Source organism: Lates calcarifer, linkage group LG8 (assembly GCF_001640805.2).
Source record: "Lates calcarifer isolate ASB-BC8 linkage group LG8, TLL_Latcal_v3, whole genome shotgun sequence".
NCBI classification, from domain to species: Eukaryota; Metazoa; Chordata; class Actinopteri; family Centropomidae; genus Lates; species Lates calcarifer.
In genome coordinates, this window is record NC_066840.1 from 14361291 (window position 1) to 14380021 (window position 18731).

General features: G+C 41.5%; 1 long non-coding RNA gene across 1 annotated transcript; it reads right to left on the reverse strand.

Moving 5' to 3' along the window:
• Positions 1-1193: 1193 nt before the first annotated feature.
• Positions 1194-18439, reverse strand: LOC127142711 (uncharacterized). The gene is made up of 4 exons (XR_007813681.1): positions 18399-18439; positions 18088-18155; positions 3707-5762; positions 1194-1460 (listed from the first exon to the last, which is right to left on the reverse strand). It is a non-coding gene; the product is annotated as an uncharacterized LOC127142711 (long non-coding RNA).
• Between the last annotated feature and the right edge of the window lie 292 nt (positions 18440-18731).

Genomic DNA, 18731 nt, shown 5'->3' on the forward strand with positions numbered 1-18731 from the left:
AGGCTGTGCTTCAACATCTCTGATGTATTCAGGCAAACACCCAGCAGTCAGACCAAACTTTGGTGTCCACAGCAGCTCCAAACTCACACTCCTCTCGAATCACAACTGGGAGAAACTTTCTCTTTGAAATCAAATGAATTAACTGTAGATTTGAAGAGAATCTTAAATGGTAATGCTCCTCATTAGCTATTTGCTATGTGCTAATGAGCTACATTTTCATGTGACACACTTTGAACCAGACTGAAATATCTAAACTACTGGATGTATGCCTATAAAATGTTCAACAGTCATGGTCCCCAGAGGATGATTCCCACTGACTTTGAAGATCCCGACTGTAAATGTCTCAACAACTATTTGACAGATCACTTTGGTTCCTTCACTGTTTATCTAAGCGCCAGTTACAAAGTGCTAGCATGCTAAAATGCAAAGATGGTAAGATGTCAGCATTGTCACTGAGCGCATGTTAGCATGCTATCTGTAGCTTTTAGCTAAAAGCCTTGATGTGCGTAGGTAGAGCCTCGCAGAGCTGCTAGCGTAGCATTTCTTTCTCATACTGTGTTAGCAGAGCAGCAGGAGCTTCAGTGCTCCAGGGTGTGTTCAGAACCCTTGTGTTAAGCTGTGTTAAAACCACAGACCTTATTTCAGACATTTAAACCAAAAACACACTGAGGAAATTAAAATTCTAACTTACTTCCTGGTTTTAGGATCAGTCCTGCAGCTCTCTACACACAATCACTGTTATGCACATGAGTAACAGCATAAACATATACTTTAGTCTGATGTAGTGTTAAGGCCTTGGGATGCCTGAAACAAGTTATAGGCATTAAAGGTATTTATGTTCAATAAGCTCCATAGAGGACACAAAATACTGAACTAACTCATGAGAACTGATGTTACAGTAACACAAATAATAAACATAAAAACTTGTTTCTGTGAGACTTAAATGTGAAATAGCCGAAAAGAACAATCTCAGCTAACTTTAAAACCTGAATGGCTAATGAGCCACATGCCTGACTGCTCATGCTGAGTGATTGCAGGAGCTTTATAATAAGGACAGCGGTATATTTCATTAAAATTAAACTTGTTGAAATTAGCATGACTGGGGCACAGGATTATTTGAAAATGCATGTTTTTCAAAGTCATTTCCTGTCCTTGGGACCCCTGCTGCTCTGCTCTGCTCGATTTTCCATGTGACTAAGTGCGATGGGAGAACAAAACCTCTGTGCTGTCCTTGGATATATCTTACTCTTCTTGCAAAATAAAAAAGATAGATTTTATTTATTTATTTCTTATCTTTTTTTATTTTCTGAAATTTGTGGTAGAAGCATTTTTGTTGGTTATTTCCATCAAGTGAATTTTATAAGTGAAGCTGAATTTTGGGGCTAAAAGGCAACAGAAGAGACAACATTAAAACTGGAACATGAGCAGTGTGGGGAGGGAATCCTTTTTTGAGGAAGATGCTGAAAGGAAACGACAAAAAGAAGTGTCACAGTGACTTACTAGAGGAAGTGAGAGCGACAGATGATATGCAAAAATACATGCGTGGAAGAAAAACAAGAGTTCAAATATATTATAACTTGGCATAACTTGAGCATGAAATATCAGAGCAGAAAAAGCTTGCAGGTGAACCTTGTTTTGGCCACAATCCCCACTGAGTTAATGTGTAGATTTAGGTATTCTGCCTTTGTAATGTGACTTATTTCTAAGTAAAAATTAATATTTATTTGTGGGGTACAGGGAGAAACAAATACATTAGACTTCAACCTTGCTATTTAAAAATTTAAACAAGTTTATTGCCGACTGAGATCCAAGCACAAGTGTGGGTTAGCAAGTCGCTCTGAATCATATTTTCCAAATTTATCTATGCCACCCAACGTCAAATGACTCATCAAAAATACATTTCTAGAAAACTACAAAAGTAAAACCGAAGTTGTAACTAGAAAATTCCTGGAGAAGTTCTGAATGTTCCTGGTGTTTGGTTCGTATCCAGGATAATCAGCTGTCAGCAGTAAAAATGAGATTAAAAAAAGAGTTAATCAGTCTAATTAGCCAATCAGAGTCAGCTTAGTCCACTTCTGCCCAGACTGACTGGGGCCCCCAAAGGTGGTGGGCCCCAAAGCCAAAACTTGACCATCAAAAATGCCCTCATAGCTTGAAAAGTACAAGTCCTATCAACAAAATTTCCTCACTATGAGCTCCACAAAGCTTCAGTAAAGACTCTGATGTATTATATGTGTATGTACTGTTTATGGTTTACGCTCCGTACGAGTTTTGATACACCCACCATCTTTGTTTTTAACAAGAGCTTCAGAGCTCAGTTTAACATGGCAGTCTATGGGACTGTTGGTCAGTGCTCTCTGTGCTTGGAGGCGATTTATTCAAAAACTGAGAGTCATGTTGCACTGGGAGTCACACTGGGTGAGAGACAACAAATTTTTCTACATTTTTATATATACAATGTCTGTGTAGGTTAGATATTGTGGGAATTAAAGTTGGTTAAACTGAGATTTTTTGGCAAAATTTTCAGAGGTGGCAGTTAGAGAGTGATGATGTCATGCATTCCAGCCCAGAACATTCCGTGCAATACACACCCATTCTAAACTCTGAAATAAAAAAAAACATGATAAAACGTACACAGCGATTTCGTAAAAACTGTAACAGCTATGAAAATGCTGATTTAACCCATGAAAGTGTTATGTCTTGTGACCTGTTTAAAGTTTCAACCATTTTTCTACCTGGAAATATGACAATATCATGTGGCTTAAAAGAAGGGTGGGTTTGATCATTTTCACAGGGACTTACCATTAATTTTCAATGGGTTTTTCGTGATTTGTGTCATCATGGTTACTAAAGACGTTACTAAAAGACATAGCACAGTATTCCTGATAGACGTGCCCTTCAGGGGCAGTAGGTGAATGATCAGCTCTGCTAATCACAGCATAAGATTGCATAACTTTTCCCTGCCTCTGCTTATTTTCTCACTATCTCATTCTCCCTTCAAAAATGTTTTTCATTTAGGTAAGAGGTTTTTGGCCGCAGCCAAATTGGAGAGGAATTATCTTAAAAAGTCGAGCTTCCTCTGCCCACCTAATATGTGAGCGACAGAAGGGCTTTAAGCCTCAGAGCTTTCAGATGGTTTATTTTAGCTGCGGTGCGATCATGTGCCAGGAGACTGGGAGTGAGAGAACACAGCAACTCTAAAATGCAAATGGATCCTCAAACAATCCAAGGGGACGCTGATTGATCGCCGTCTGCTATTACAGTTTGCACACAGGTGACATATGGTCGTAGTGTGCTGTCACTCTATGTCACGAACCTGGAAGCTAACCGCTGTGATGCTAACCCAGGTCTCTGTAGCGGACCTGTGTCTCTACAACAGCTGGCCGCCTCGTTCTGATCTCTTAGCTCGACTGGAGACCGTTGCCACAATCTCCATTAGATCTGTGGATGTGCAGATTATAGATACTCTCTGTGGGTTTGTCCTCGTCGGGCCAACCGGCGCGCTAATCCACTTCCTGTCAGAGTGTGTGGCCAGAGCCAGATGAGCCAGATGTGGTGGGTGTTTCGTACACACATCTGCCTGCGACTGTCTTCCAAGTTTTAGTGTGCAACAACAAATTACGCAACTTTTAACTTCTGTACTGAGCACGTTATCCATCAAATCAAATGTTCCCTGTAGGTACAATTCACAGCTTTAGACAAATACCTCAGCACTTGCTACTTCTTTAATCCTCTGGGAAATGGAAATCAGCTGTCAGGACCAGGCCTCTCAGGTCAGTCTCTGCGAGTATCGAGCCCGGTCTGCTCTGTTGGCCTGTCGGGCTGCCTACAGCTCGCATGATAATGCAGAATCTCCACTGCTGCCGTCTGCTCATAACCTCTATAACTCCTGGAGACTGGCGAGATTAAGTTCCAACTCTCAAATGATTAATCAATTTCAATTACCCCCCATGTGATCAATCATATTCTCATTAATGTCTGAAGCGTTGCCCACAGCTGTGCGGCAACGATTACCAGTCAGGCCTCCGACTTGAACAGCTTTATTGCTCAAGTCCTTGTAAAATATCTTTTACAGCCTTGTAAGAAGCTCAAGCGGCTGGTTGAGGTCGGTGCCGCCTGATGTTTGCATGTCAGCGGTCACTCGGTGGTGTCTTGTGTTGTAACCCAAGAGACCGCTGGCAGGATTCCCCACCTCGATTCTGCGCTATTAAAAGACAGAAAAACATGCGTCCATCATGAACTGATATTGAGCAATCTGTTGGTTCCTCCCCTCAAATGATGGATTTCCTCAACTTGTGAGTGGAGGGTACAATTAGTCACAGCGAAATAAGCAACCACGTATTGCGTTACACACTCGGGCTATCACCGTGCCAAACACTCCAGAGGGTGTTTATTATCTAGTCACGTTTTCCAGGTCGTTCCCTCTGTCAGTGATCTGTTTGACCACTTCCTGTGATGAAGAGCAGCGAGGCAGAAATACTGTTGAGTGAGCTCACCTCTCCTGTAACCAGAGCCTGACCTATAGGTGAGCCGAGCTGCCTCACTCTCTCTCTGTTGGGGCTTGACTTTGCTCCCTTTTGGCTCCTGACCGCAGATTATCCAGAGCCGAGCCGAGCGGGGCTGCGTGCCCTCGGCGTGCCGTCAGGTCAGGTGAAGCTTTCACAACATTTCTCTAAATACTATCCTGACCTCAGATTTGGAGCCAAATACATGTGCATGAGTGGAAAAAAAAAACCAGCCAGGGCAGGAGAGAGCTGGAGGTTGAAATAAAGCTCGGGATATCATGTGCCACAGAAGGTTCAATGGTCAGCAGATTTTTAAACCTATGATGCATCACATGTGAGACTGGAGAGGACATTTAACACAGCTTGGTAACGAAGAAGTAGGAAATTCACACTAGTAGTGAGGATCATTTGTGAGAGAAAGTGAGTGTTAAAGTTTAGTTCCAGTTTATGACAACTTAAAGTTTATTTGCATATTATGGCCATCAACTCTAACAGTTAGAATAACAGTACTCTGGTTAGCGAGACGGCCAATGACAAAAATCCTTCGTCTGGTTTAAGATGATGTTATAACATTTTAAAAAGTGACAGGAAAATGTTTTAATGTCCGACCGTCTGGCATACAGCCTGCACTTAAGGAAAACCCTGTATTTTTTCCTTTAGCCACGTTGTTTAAGTCCTGTTAAAAGGTTATACTCTTCACACGAGAAGAAGATTTGAAACCCTGCCAACCAATCAGAATAAAATGTCAGCCGTGTGCTTCATGAACATACAGTAGTCGCACTAATTTGACTCAAAACTAAGATGACAGCAGATTCAATATTATTTGTAATATGCATGTCATGTCTGCCACCCAGGCGGAGAGTGATCTTTGTGGTGTCCTGCTAATCAATGGGCAGATGGCTCCTCCGCATCACTTCGGTTAAATGTAAATTTTCTGCCACATGTTTGATTAGTATTCGAAATGTTGTCTGATTGCAAAGTGGGCCGGTGCGCCTCGCTGCCGCCGCCGCCGCCAGGTTTATGTGTTATTTCTCGGAGCGGCTGCCTGCAGACGAGAGTCCCTTTGCCTCTGATTAAACCCTTGAAGCAAGGTCTTCATCCTGGCAAGAACCCATGTGTGTGCGGAGAGAGGGAGGAGAGGGGAGGAGAGGGGAGGGGAGGGAAGCAGCGGTGTAGCTCTGTCTGCACGTGTGCGCCGGCCCACGTTATGTACTGGTGGTGGGGGGGTGACAGGACATTGGCAGTCTGTCAGTCTGTCTGCAAATAGAGAGAGGGAGAGAGAGAGGGATGATGGAGGCATAAAGAAACTGAAAGTGCAGGTGACCAGGCTAACCAGCTAACTGTGGCTAAGCTAATGGTCCCAATAGGGAGTAGACGACTCTGTCTTCAATCAGTGCAACCTCAGGGTTCGATCACCTCAGCGGCCTCAGTCAATCATAAGTAAATGTGTGTGAGCAGAGGACTGTGAACACATCGCAGGGAGATATAAGATACGATAAATGTACTTTATTGATCCCGTGAGGGAAATTCAAGTAACAGGTAACAACAGCAAAATGAAGAAAGATCTTCAAAATATGTACAGGAAAATAATTTAAGTTGCAAATTTACAACTCACAGTAACCATTTCAACGATGAATAAATATAGTTATGTGCAATATTTTCATCTGAGAACAGATGTGCAAAGCTGGCAGTGAAGGATGACGAAAAAATAGGAAATATGTAGAAAGAAAATACATACAACGATATGTGCTAGTGTTAAGTGGCTGAGGACAGGGATGTGTGATGTGATGATATCAGATGACGGATAAAATAGAATAGAGTAGAATAGAACAAAGTAGATATGTCAGATGTGATGGATGCTGGCTGATGGTTCAAATGTCGCCAAAATCTAAGTGGAGTTTGGGGGAAGTCGCCTTTAAACACATGAACACAGCCTAGAAAATCAAAGACACTCAAAGTTACTGTCTGTCTGACCTTCACACACACACACACACACACACAGAGCAGTCATTAAGACCTGGTTCTGTACTGCAGTGAAGGCTATTACACTCCCTGGTTCTGTCTCTTAATAATGCATGATTAATTAGCCAACTCTGAAATAGAGTGAAACTGAGCACAGAGTGGAAACTAAACAGGGACTCAGTAGGTAACCACTGTCTCATACAGACAGGCCTGCACACACACACACACACACACACACACACACACATTTTCTTTTTTATGAAGATTTTTGAAGTCTGGAGACTAAAATAAACTGCTTTCTAAAAGCTGCTCTAATAAATATCTTTGTATTAACAAATGAGAACAATGACTGTGTTTATGAAAGAGGTCATTCAGAGTGACAGAATAATCAGCCTCACTGAGTAATTTTTCTTTCTTTCTTGTCTTTCAGCTCTTTGTTTTGGTTTCACAGCCCACACCGTAGTGTTTTAGTTCACTTCTAACTCTCTCATTGACAGTAATTTCCACCTGTAGTAGGAAGATTTCTACGGTGGCCCTGAAGGTCAAAGCACAACAACAATTCAGAAAACTGGACATTTCACAAAACACGACAACATTTCACAAAGCACTACATTTTAGAAAACACAACATTTTAGAAAACAAAATGACGTTTCAGAAAACACCACAGTACAGAAAATTAAAAAAAACATTTCACAAAACAAAAAAAACATTTTTAAGAAAACACAACTTTTCAGAAAACAAAACATTTTGGAAAATATAAAACATTTTAGAAGACACAACAAAAAACATTTCACATAACACATTTCACACAACATTTCAGAAAACAAAAAACATACCAAAACAGCTAAAATAAGAATGAATATTGGACTTACAGAACATAAATAACGAACTGTTACCAAAATTAAACGAAAAGTACCAGTTACAGTATAACAGTACACTGAATTTACATTAATTTCCCATGGTACTGCTTATTATTTGTGATGAAATTGTTTACCTGTGACGTGCTAACACATAGCAAAAGTGGAAAAGAGTCAACAATATCTATTTAAAGTGTATAGGGTTAGCTAGTTAGCACTCTGCAGCTAGTTTCAGGCTATGAGTTAAAGTAACAGTCCATTTTATCGGCTGCCACCAGAGTCAGACAGCAGTGATCATTTCACAGCGTATCACTATGCCAGGCTGAATAATTACTAATGCATCAGGCAGCCTGTGAAGCATTAGAGCAGTCCTCATCAAAACACCAAAAAATATAAACTGTAAAATTTATATATCTCTTTATTTATGTCCATCATCAAAACAGGAAGTTCTTCCTTTAAAGTGAGTTAAAATCAATCTGCCTTGTTTCAAGACTGACTGGAGGCACTGAAAACTTTTGAATTGAATAATAAAACACGTTTATATAAGGATATATGTGTAATGATTGGTCTTTTTTTGCTTGTTATCTCGTTTATTTCATCTCCCTCTTCCTTCTCAGACTCTCGTGTCTGTGCCACATTGTAAAATAAAGAAAAGCCCTCAGACTTCACTTTTAAGTGCGATGGTCCGCGAGCTTTTAGAGCTTAGGCAACAGAATCCAAACTACTTCTGCTCTCTGAAGTTTTCCTCCCGACTTCTCAGGTCTGCCTGAGGCAACAGACAGTTAATGTGTTACAGGGAGACAGAGAAACAGAGAGAGGGCATCATCTATGAATAGGGAGTATTCAGCCTCATTCCCACTGAGACTGAGGCCTGGGCTGGAGTTTCACCCCGGTCTGGCCTGGGTGAAATACAAACCTCTCCCCTCCCAGACTCCGATTCCCACCAGAAACGCATTATTGATTCCTCTCTGTGCGACCCGTCCATATTTTATTATTACTGCTGAGGTGAAAACGGATAATTTCATAAGCTTCATATCAGCAAGCAGCCGAACAATAACACCTGACTGAGGAACGACGGCTCCTCCCGAAATCATTCATTCGTAGCACCAGTGGCTGCGTACAATTATGATCCAGTGCCAGTAATGAATACATGGATACACAAACACAAGATGGGTTTGTGAATTAGCATTCGATAACAGCTGCTGCTGAAAGCGGAGCTTCCATAAGCTGCCCACTGTCCTGCTGAGAGGGCGTTGTGTTCGTCAGGTCCGTTTCCCCCCACGCCCTTAAATAAATGTTGAAAATACAGCAAACTAACATCTCTATTGTTTTGGTTTCTCGCTCTTGGGGAGCTTGTTGGTTTGTGTTTTTCACTGTTGGTTTGGCATCTCAGGAAAACTTATTGTCATGTGCTGCTCCCAGAAATCAAAAGCTGTGAGTGTATTATTACAAATAATCAAAAACCTCGTGTGGATGATGATGTGACAGTCAGTCTCACTTCCTCTTCCTCTCTCGGAGTCAGGGAGTTTGACGCGATGACTCACCGTTGTTAGAGGTGGGGTTTTTTTTTTATTATTATTATTTTTTAGCAGCTTGAGTGACATCCGTGCATCTTCCATTTTGCATTAAAACAGCAATCTGTTTTGTTCAGGAGCACAGATGCAGGTTTGAAGCTGCAGATTGCTCCGTGTGATTAGTACTCTCCCGAGCCACATTTGTGTATTTCTCTCATTATTTCTACAACACAGGTATCAGGTTGATTGAGAGGAGAAATTATCACCAGGGAAAGATGAGAGCGCCAACAACTGAGCTTTGTAACTACACCGTAAAACTCCCCCTTATTGAGACAGTCCAAATATTTTGTAGTCTAGTTATATTTGCTAGTATTAAACAGAAAAGCCAGTGGAGGAAGAAAAACAAGAGCATGATCCCTCATCAGCTTCCCACCAACACAAACAGCCAGCTGTGTAAAAGTACAACTTCAAATCCACCTTTGTCCACCATCCAGCTTGAAATGACCCCAGTGTGGTGGGTCAAGGCCTGGACCCTCCCTAGGACCAATAGATTGGTGCAGGGATGACATGTTTTTGGATTTTTGGATTTTTTAATTGGGTTTTGGATTATTGCTGTGACCAACTAAAGTTTCTGATCCTTCCAGGTTTAGTTGATCAGATCATCTTCACAGATGAACACCACTGTTCTGATGTTTGAAGCCTAAATCCAATCCTCCAGAAGTAAGAAGATAATGTTAGGCTATAAACCAACTACACCACGGTCACATGACCGTCTCCACCACTAAGCTTCCAACTGGTCATTTCATTTAGCTCTGAGCTCTTCTACAAAAGCCTTTCTTCTTAGAAAGTTAGTGAGAGTTTGAAAGAGCGTGAGTAGAAACACAACGAGGCTGTAAAGGTGGACTGGTGAGTAGATGGGTTTTCATGTTAACGTCCCCGACAACCTCTGTAGTCTCATTTAGACACTCGTTAGCAACCGCCTTTTTTAAGACACGTAAAAGCTTCAAACATCAGGAGTGGGGGATTTACTGACCCATTTTATGTCGGAGAATAAAACCTGAAAATGTCTTGAGCTTGTGTTAAAACCACAGACCTTATTTCAGACATTTAACCAGAAACACACTGACTTTGGGACGAGGGAACTGGTAATGCTAGCATGCTAACTTACTTCCTGGTTGTAGACGCTCTCTATTTGCCTCATCAATTATAAATTATAACCAGTTGAGGGCATGAGATATTTTAAATTATCTTATTTTCCTTCATTGTTTATCCCATTGATTCGGGAAACATGTTCTTCAGATAGATAAAGTGTTTACCCTGAGCTGCTGATACTGCTGTCTTTACTCCACAATGCTGTCTCGACAACTAATGAGCATGCCTCAGAGCAATTATCAATAATACAGCTGATTAATACGGCATGTGAGTGCAGTGTGATGATGGTGGAACACACAACAAAACATCAAAACACAAAATCAAAAAGGGGGAGATAGAAAATGTGTTTTTGTTTTTGTTTGGTGACTTGAAGCTGCCCTGATTCAAATCAAACTGAGGATGTACGTGTTGACCTCGTAGACTCATGGCACCGTGTCCTGGGATTAGTCATGTGAGTGCATGACACACACACACAAACACACACATTTGTGAGAGCTAGCAGGATAGAAATGCTCTCATGAACCCTGTTCTGAAAGCAGGTTTGCCCAAGCTGTTTGTACTGGCGTCACTCCAGACTACAGCCACTCACACTGTGACTGAGTGCAGGGAGAAAGGAGGGGGAATATGGCACATTTTATATGGAAAAAAGTACAGATAAGAAGAGCAAACTGTCACAGGGAAGAAGCAAATATTACAGAGCTAAATGTTAGAGCTAAAGAAAAAGCTTGCACAACAGAGTGAAGAAATAGGAAAGACTGGAGGAGGGTTCTGTTTTTGACCTCTCATTTCGATCAGGGCAAATTTGTGATTAATGGATTTTCACACAGACATGGAATCACTCACCACTTCCCCGCGACATTCTTCCCAATTTGTCGGCCTCTTTCCAGGCCTCTATCCGCCCCCACACATCAGTGGGTCACGGCGGCAACAGTAAACACTGAGCTAAGTAAATGCCCTCTAGGACCCAGCTCAGAGGGAGGTTAGCCTGCACTGAGCTCTACATACAGAAGTTTATTTATCTACACCTCTGTAAGCCGAGGTACACACTCAACACTCGTATGCATGCAGTTAACGCTTACCTTGCTGGGTTTTCTATTGTCAAATCTTAATTCTACCTGATCAACACAGCATTTAGCTCTTTATGCAGGAATGAAAGGACTCGTGAATTTAGCTCAGTGTTCACTACAAATCGTGTTACATCAATGACCAGGATGTTGGACTTTTCCCTACCTCACGGTGCAAAGCTAAGTCTCGATTTCCCAACAACCAGCAGCTTTTGTGGGACTGACACAGCTTGGCTGTATTGTGGTGAGCTGGAGTGGCCTTGTATGGCCCTTTTCTATTGTGCTGATAGGAGGTGGCGTAACAAAGGGACACATGACGTTAGTTTTGGACTGGGAGAGATGGGAGGAGGGGAGCTGGTCCACTAAGGTCAAATTTCAGATTGCTGAGAGGCTTATCATTCTCACAAACTGTGGTGGTCAACAAGGCAGAGCTGTAATCACACATAATGTAGCATTTATAATGGTAATAATTAACTTTAATTACCACTTAGTGTTGCTTACCCGGTTTTTTTATATCATTGCATATGTGTAAATAAGTGTACTTTTTCATCAATGAATAAAAGCGGTCAGACAAATATGAACTGCCTTTTTATTATTTAGAAAAAGGCTTTATGTCTGTTTCCTTTACAGTGGCAAGCGTTAGCTTCTCAGGGTGAAAACGGCTAACGCAGCTACATCTCACGCTAATAGGAGGTCATTTTGAACCTTAGAACTTCAACAAATCAGGAGAGTTTAATCGACACGTTGTGTTACTGCGTCAATGCAGAATCGTCCACATCCGCGATACATTGTAGAAACACCCCTAATTTGCGGTTTGTTTTACCTGCTATAAGTAAGCTAGCAGTTATCTAACTAATTATCTTTTAAGGGTCACTCACTTCACCCAAACTTGAAAGAACATGTTTTCTCTTTCTGGGAAAAACACTGACTTGTTTTCTCTCCAAAAATTACCTAGGAAGAGTTATAGAGCTAAAGTTGTGTTAGCATATTAGCATAATGACTGGAAGCCTGGGGAATAAACACTAACATAGATACAGCCATAGCTGCCCCCCTAAAATCACAAACTGACGTTTTAATGTTTCATTTTGTCAACAAGTAGCTAGGTAGGCTAATTGCCTCTTTGCTCCTGTACACACATGACAGCGGTATCGATCATCTTATCCACTGTTCATTAGGAATGTTAGGAAGTAAATAAGTGTATTTATCAAGTGTTGAACTTTTCCGTCAACCTGTGGTGGTATCTAGTCGTGCAGATAGTTTAAATTTGATGTATTCAGGTTCTGAGATATCCATCTCTGACACCTCTCCGGTACAGCTGAGGTGAATGTCATCTGTCAATGCTGTGACAAATGACAGGACATGCTGTTTCCAGGAGCTGTTTTCAGGAACTGTTTGTGCAGTAGAAACTAGTTACAGTGAAAACTCTGTCAAAACCTGAACGAATAAAAACTATGGCTAGAAACCATGAAGGGGAAAATATCCTTAAGTAATATAACTGAACCAAACCCTCAACAGTGGAACTGAAACCAGTGCTACTTTACAATGTTCTTCTGGGTCCAGATCCTGCAACTGATCCAGCATCTGTAGGACCTGCCTAAATTTGTTTAGGTCTCCCTTGTACCGCTAAAACATCTCTGACCCATCAGAGATTCATGGGACTTCTTGAGGTGTCCTGTGAGGTCTGGCACCGGGACATTGGCAGTGGATTCTTTGGGGCCTCCATGGATCAGACTTGTTCTGGATCATCCAACAGAAGCTGGATCAGATTGGGATCTGAAGAGTCTGAAGGCCCGGTCAACACCTCAGACTCTTTGTCATGTTCCCTCGAGATATTCTTGAGCAGTATTTGTGGTGTGGTGGATTTGGAGGAGGCCCCTGCCGTTGGTCTGGTCCTGGTGGGTTGCGGTTTTTGAGCGTCTATGGTTCTGGCTTGTTCCACAGAAGCTGGAGTTTGGAGGCCAGGTCAACACCTTGGACTCTTTGTTTAGGTGTCAGAGTAACGTCCAGATGAATGAAGGACCCAAGGTTTCCCAGCAGAACATAGGACCGTAACGAGATGATTAATGTATCAGTGGTTTTAATGTTGTGGTTTATCGGTGTAATCACTCCAAACTCTTTTCATCTAATATAGTTGAAGTCCATTTAACAGAAGACTTAGATTTATCCAGGCTAAACATCAAGTGCAAGTGTTCTCAGAGGGGAAATCCTCTCCTTTATCTGTCAGGTGTATTGTAGTTAGGTGTTGCCATTTTCATTTATCATCTAAACCGACTGAATTGACTGAAATTGACCACATCGACTATTCACCCCAGCGCTTTCTGATTGCCGGGGCTGAATTGCACTGAGTAGCAATTCCCAGCCAAAGAGCAATGTCACAATTACTCTCCCTCTCCCTCTCCCCGGAGATTACTCCCCAGCATTGAGCTGCTGATGCAGTTGCATACAGTACAGCAGCACTCCCCTCACGAAACACTTTTTTTTTTTTTTTTTTTGCACCGTGGCTCTTTTTTGTGTTCTCACGCTCTTTTTCATCCCAGCCTATCGCCTTTCTCCGTTTCTATCAAAGGACATCCATCAGCGAAATATGGCTCCACCTTCTCTAGTTATCCCAACAGCACTGTGTCAGCTCTCTGAACCCAGAGGCTGCTGCTGGTTGGAGGGGAGGTTACAGACAATGCACTCTAACACTGCACACCTTTATCTCCGTCAAAATCATATGTCACTGCTCCTGAGTGATTCACTGAATATTTAACGTATACGGCAGCGAGCGCCTCGTGAGCTCCCATTAGGATGTTTACAATGGAGCGAATTAGCGAGCAGCACTCATCATTACCCTCTCCACACATGAATGACCATGACTTCTGGCTCATTATACCCTCTCATCCTGGTCAGCTGTTTATGAAGGCAGAACGAAGCGAGGGATTAACCTCTTCCTCTTCTCCTTCGTCTATATTTTCAACAAAAAAGCGAAAAGAAAAAAGAAAGCCTCATTGCCATTTAAGAAATGAGATCTGACATTTGTCAGTAAAATAACACTTGAGTGCTACTCTAACTGTGGAGGAGCATGGGGTAATGTGTAAGAATAGTTGCCATGACTACATTGACATCATTTCTGGCAAACAGGATTGAAGGCTTCTCAATAAGTAGAGGATCTATGCAAATTCTGGCTGTGCATGCTCTTTGATGGAAGTTCATATGAAAAAGCTTTGATTCGAGGACGTCTTCCAGCTCGTGTATGCTAATGTTTCCTGTTATTATCCTGTGCTGAGGATGATGCATGTTGTTTGCATGATGTGACATCAGCCGTTACAGACAGTAATCTGTTTGAGGAGGGAGGGAGGAAGTTTCTCTCCGACAAGTCCTCCAACTCATACAACCATAGCGGTTGTTTGTTCCTACACTTAAAGAAAAGGGTACCGCCCCCTACCAGCAGCAGGACGTATTGACGTCTGGCATGCCAGTCGTAGGCATAAAAAGTACTTGGTTAGGTTTAGGAGAAGATTGCAGTTTTGGCTGAAATAGCCTAGCCTAGGAACCAAACCCAGGTCTAGCGTGGACATTTAGCATGTACTTAATGGATGTCATAATTACTACGACCATTAGATGTCGCTTAACAGGAAGACGTTACAGGTTGTGATCAGCTGCTGCACGACGTATGTAGTCATTTACAGGAGGACAGTCTCTTATAGAGGATGGGAGGAAGGGGGGAGTGAGGGCAGAGTAAAAATACAAATCACAGTGACAGGGACAGCCTGCCTACTGTAGCACACTCCATTCAGTATTCATGGAAATGTGACATATTCCCACTGCAATGGATGGCTTTCACTCTAAAACCCATTCTGTCCACAAGCACTGGCTGTTCATTTCACAGCGTAATTGAATTTCTCAAAAAGTCGATCTTGCTGCAAGGGCACAGCTTTGCCATGTAGAGAGGCAGGACAGCAACAAAAAACACACACACACAAAAACATGGAGTGATCTCATCTTCGTGCCATGGCTGTTTTACTAAGCTTAACTCTTCTGTTCTTCTGGCTGATTCATGACACAGCACCCGGCATGCTAAACATAATCCTCCGACATGAAACCGAATCGTGGAGCAGAGTGGTATTTAAATAGGAGGAGCACAGCTGATCTCCTATTGTGTAACCTTCCTTCTCCTCCAGATGGCTTGATATGAATCTTTCCAGGGGTCAAAACACTGTAACCCGGCTCAAATATGAAACCGCTGGCATGAATACGCTCATTATATCCCACGTAAACACCACTTAATCCCCTCTGCAGAGAAATGCCTGTGTTTGTCCATGTATGCAGGTATGAGAGAGTGTTGGGGGGGGGGGTGTGGTGTGGTGGCAAATATTACCTCTGCTTATATTAATGACATTCCTGGCACTGGTGTGAAAAGGAGCTCTCTGGCTTCCCTCTCCCCTGCCACAGCAATTTGTAAACAACTCGAGGAAGCGGCACGTAATACCCGAATCCCCCCGCACCCACCAGACTCAAGACCTCAGTGCTGTCATGTACCAAAGTGAGGACTCATTTTCTAAACTTTTTTATGATTTTCCTCCTGCTGGTAAATCACTTTCTGCTGCTTTCATCACTACAGTCGAGTGTTTAAACGCCATCATTACTTTGAATTTACAGGAAGAATAAAGCAGGTGCTTGTGCATGTGTGCATAAAGCTATAAATTCCAGTGAGCAGCGTAATCTCAGATTGCTATCACTACAGAGCTGCTATGAATACTAATTGAGCACCTCCTCCTCCTGTTCCTCTTCCACGGCTAAGACTGTATTTCAATAACAGAGCAGTAAAACTTCTGTTCCACACAGGATCACATTTAGTCAGCTGGTAAATGATATATGTGCACAGAGAACTGCTTTACAGATTAAGTTACAGAGCATATCTGTGCTGAAGAGCGTTGTAATGTAACTTAATCTTAAAAAATCCTTTAAAGGCTGACAGAGGGTTTTAAGACTCATTTTTTATAAAATAAATGGTGTGTTTGGAGTTTACTTAATCTAAGCAAAATCAGGAAATAACAGAAAATAAAATAATGTAAATGAAAAAATATCAGGTCTATCTACAATATCTCTAACCCCATGATACCTTGAATATGGACACGACTTTCTGTCTTTCACCAAATCGGCAGGGTTTTCCCTAAGTGCCGCCCGTCAGCTGGACATTAAAACATTTTCAGCCAACTACTTTCTCACTGTTAGGGTTAGTTCTGTCACTTTTTATAACATTATAACTATAACCTTAGACCAGATGAAGGATTTTTGTCAGACGTCTGGTCTGAAGTAATCAGAGAAACAAGTTGAGCAAACAGCCGCTCTCTATGTCCTGTGTTGCCCAATAACGTCACAGAAAAACATTGATTTTAAACATAAAACAGTTTCATTTAGTGTTTTTACTGATTTTAACTACTTGTTCTGTTTGTTTTGAAGAGGATGAAAAGGAGTAAGCAGTAAAGGAGAACAATTGACACTGAAGGAATTCTAAGCTAAAAACAAGCTAACGTAATGTTAGCAGCAGCTCAGCTTGCAGCCTCTTACTGACGTCCTGTGTCCACTGAACACTGTTTTTTAACGTGAAACTGCTTAATTCAGTGTTTTTACTCATTCTAATGATCAGGTCTGTTTGTTTTGTTTTTGTTTTTGTTTTTGGAGAGGAGGAGACCTTTGAGGATAATTCAGCTCCCAGTAGAAACTTAGTGAACTGTGAACTCCGACAGAATTCCACCCTAACGTAACGTTAGCGGCAGAGAAACAAATCTGATTTGACTCAAACAAATCAAACCAAAAAAAAAAAAAAGACGCTGTAGCATGCTGCTAACTCTTTGTTCGGTAAAATGAATAACCAGAAGTCACACCTATTCAATCCTAACACATATTTTCGCTTACCTCCATCTTTAACACTTGGAAATATATATTTCATTTTAAATATTTTGTAGATTTACCAATGCTAGCTACCTTTAAAGTGAGAATTATTGAACTTTTGAAAATGTAATTACACATTAGTCCATGTAAATATACACTAATCTGAATTCATAATCATTAAAACACACAATTACCCATTTTAATAAATTCAAAACAATGAGCTGAAAAACACTACATTCTCAGTGAGTTTGTCATGTGATTCATTGTTAATATAAACATATTGATTATAGTAGTTTTAAAAGGGACAAAAGGACCAACATGCTTTACTTGTCTGCAGCTTACATAAAGATTTATGCTGCTACACTTGGTTGGAGGTCACAAAATATTGAGATAAAAAGAAATGAAGATAAGTGAATCTGTCTTCTGAGGGGCACAGGGTTTAATGAAGAACTGCAGGAAAGCTAAGAGCCTGTGGTTTGTTACAGCAGCTTATTTATTTTGGCCTGTATTTTGAATTATACTTGTTCATCTTCTAAGGAAAAGAAGGAGCCAGCTAAGAAACCCTAAAATTGAAAAGGGGTTAGTAAAAAAACAAAAAATCTGCTTTATCCTTCAGGTGAAGCTCAAGATACCAAGAAAGGCCACATGGTGAGGCTTGAAAGGTCATGTTTCCAAACACTTGAGCTTTGAAGTCCGCTGGAAGGAACAGGATCTAATAAATCTATCCAGGCTCTGTCAGCGTTAGTCAAATAACCAGAAGAAATGAATGCAGCTTTCATTATATGGCATGTTCACATGAGTGAGGCTTTAGAGCCAGTTGTATTAATTCAGAGTGCCAAAACCCAGTTTCTTTCCATATAAAACGTCTGTTTGTTCATTCTTTTCTTGGTGGTGAACAAGCACATATTCTTATTATCTACTCTCAGTATTGAGCTTGTGATGTTACACTTATTAGATTAAAATCCACTGACCACATCTGGGAGTTTTACTAGTGTTTGTGTGCAGCTACAAAAGCCCAGAGAGGGAGAGAAAAGGATTTCACAGCTTTGTGAAAAGAGAGAGAGAGTGGGGGTGAAAAAATGTCTATGTGGACTGACTTCACTAAAAAATTTGCATGAGTCATGCTAAAACATCTCACTTCATTAACTGTGTTTACCTCCAGGTCCCAGGCAGACAGACTCACAACAACAGGAGGAAACTTTCGCCTCGTACCAGATCCATACTCTGACGGAGAATAACAAATAGGTCATTGTTAAGCACGATGTAGGACTGTTGTTCCACCTATCCACAGCCAAAACTAATACTCACTTACAGAGTACACACGGTGGGAGAATGAGCAGAGGCATTTCTTACAGCACTGCGAAAACTTATTTGTTGTTGAGTGGCGATTCAGCCTGAGGCCTGTCAGGGTAACTTCAGGAGTAACTTACAGATTAACCCATACTATGAAAGGTGGATAGGTTTTACCTGAGGTCTGCTGCCGTGGTAATTTACACTGCGTCTCAGAAGTCGGAATTTACGAGTTCCTAGTCGGAAGTTTCAACTGGAACGCCCCCTGAAGTCGGATCTCCAACTCTGAAAGTCAGAGAAACCCCGACATAAGAATTCAAGATGGCTGCTACTCCCATCAATAGTAGTGAACACTCTGCTAATGTTACTATTTATAGCAGTTCAGTCTTATTAGTTTAACATTAAGTCAGTCATACACGTAAGACTGTTCAGTTTTATCGGTGGACATGTTGCTACACTGTATGGGTATGAGCGTTGTTATCTACTGGTATTGCTAACAGTGGCTAGTCC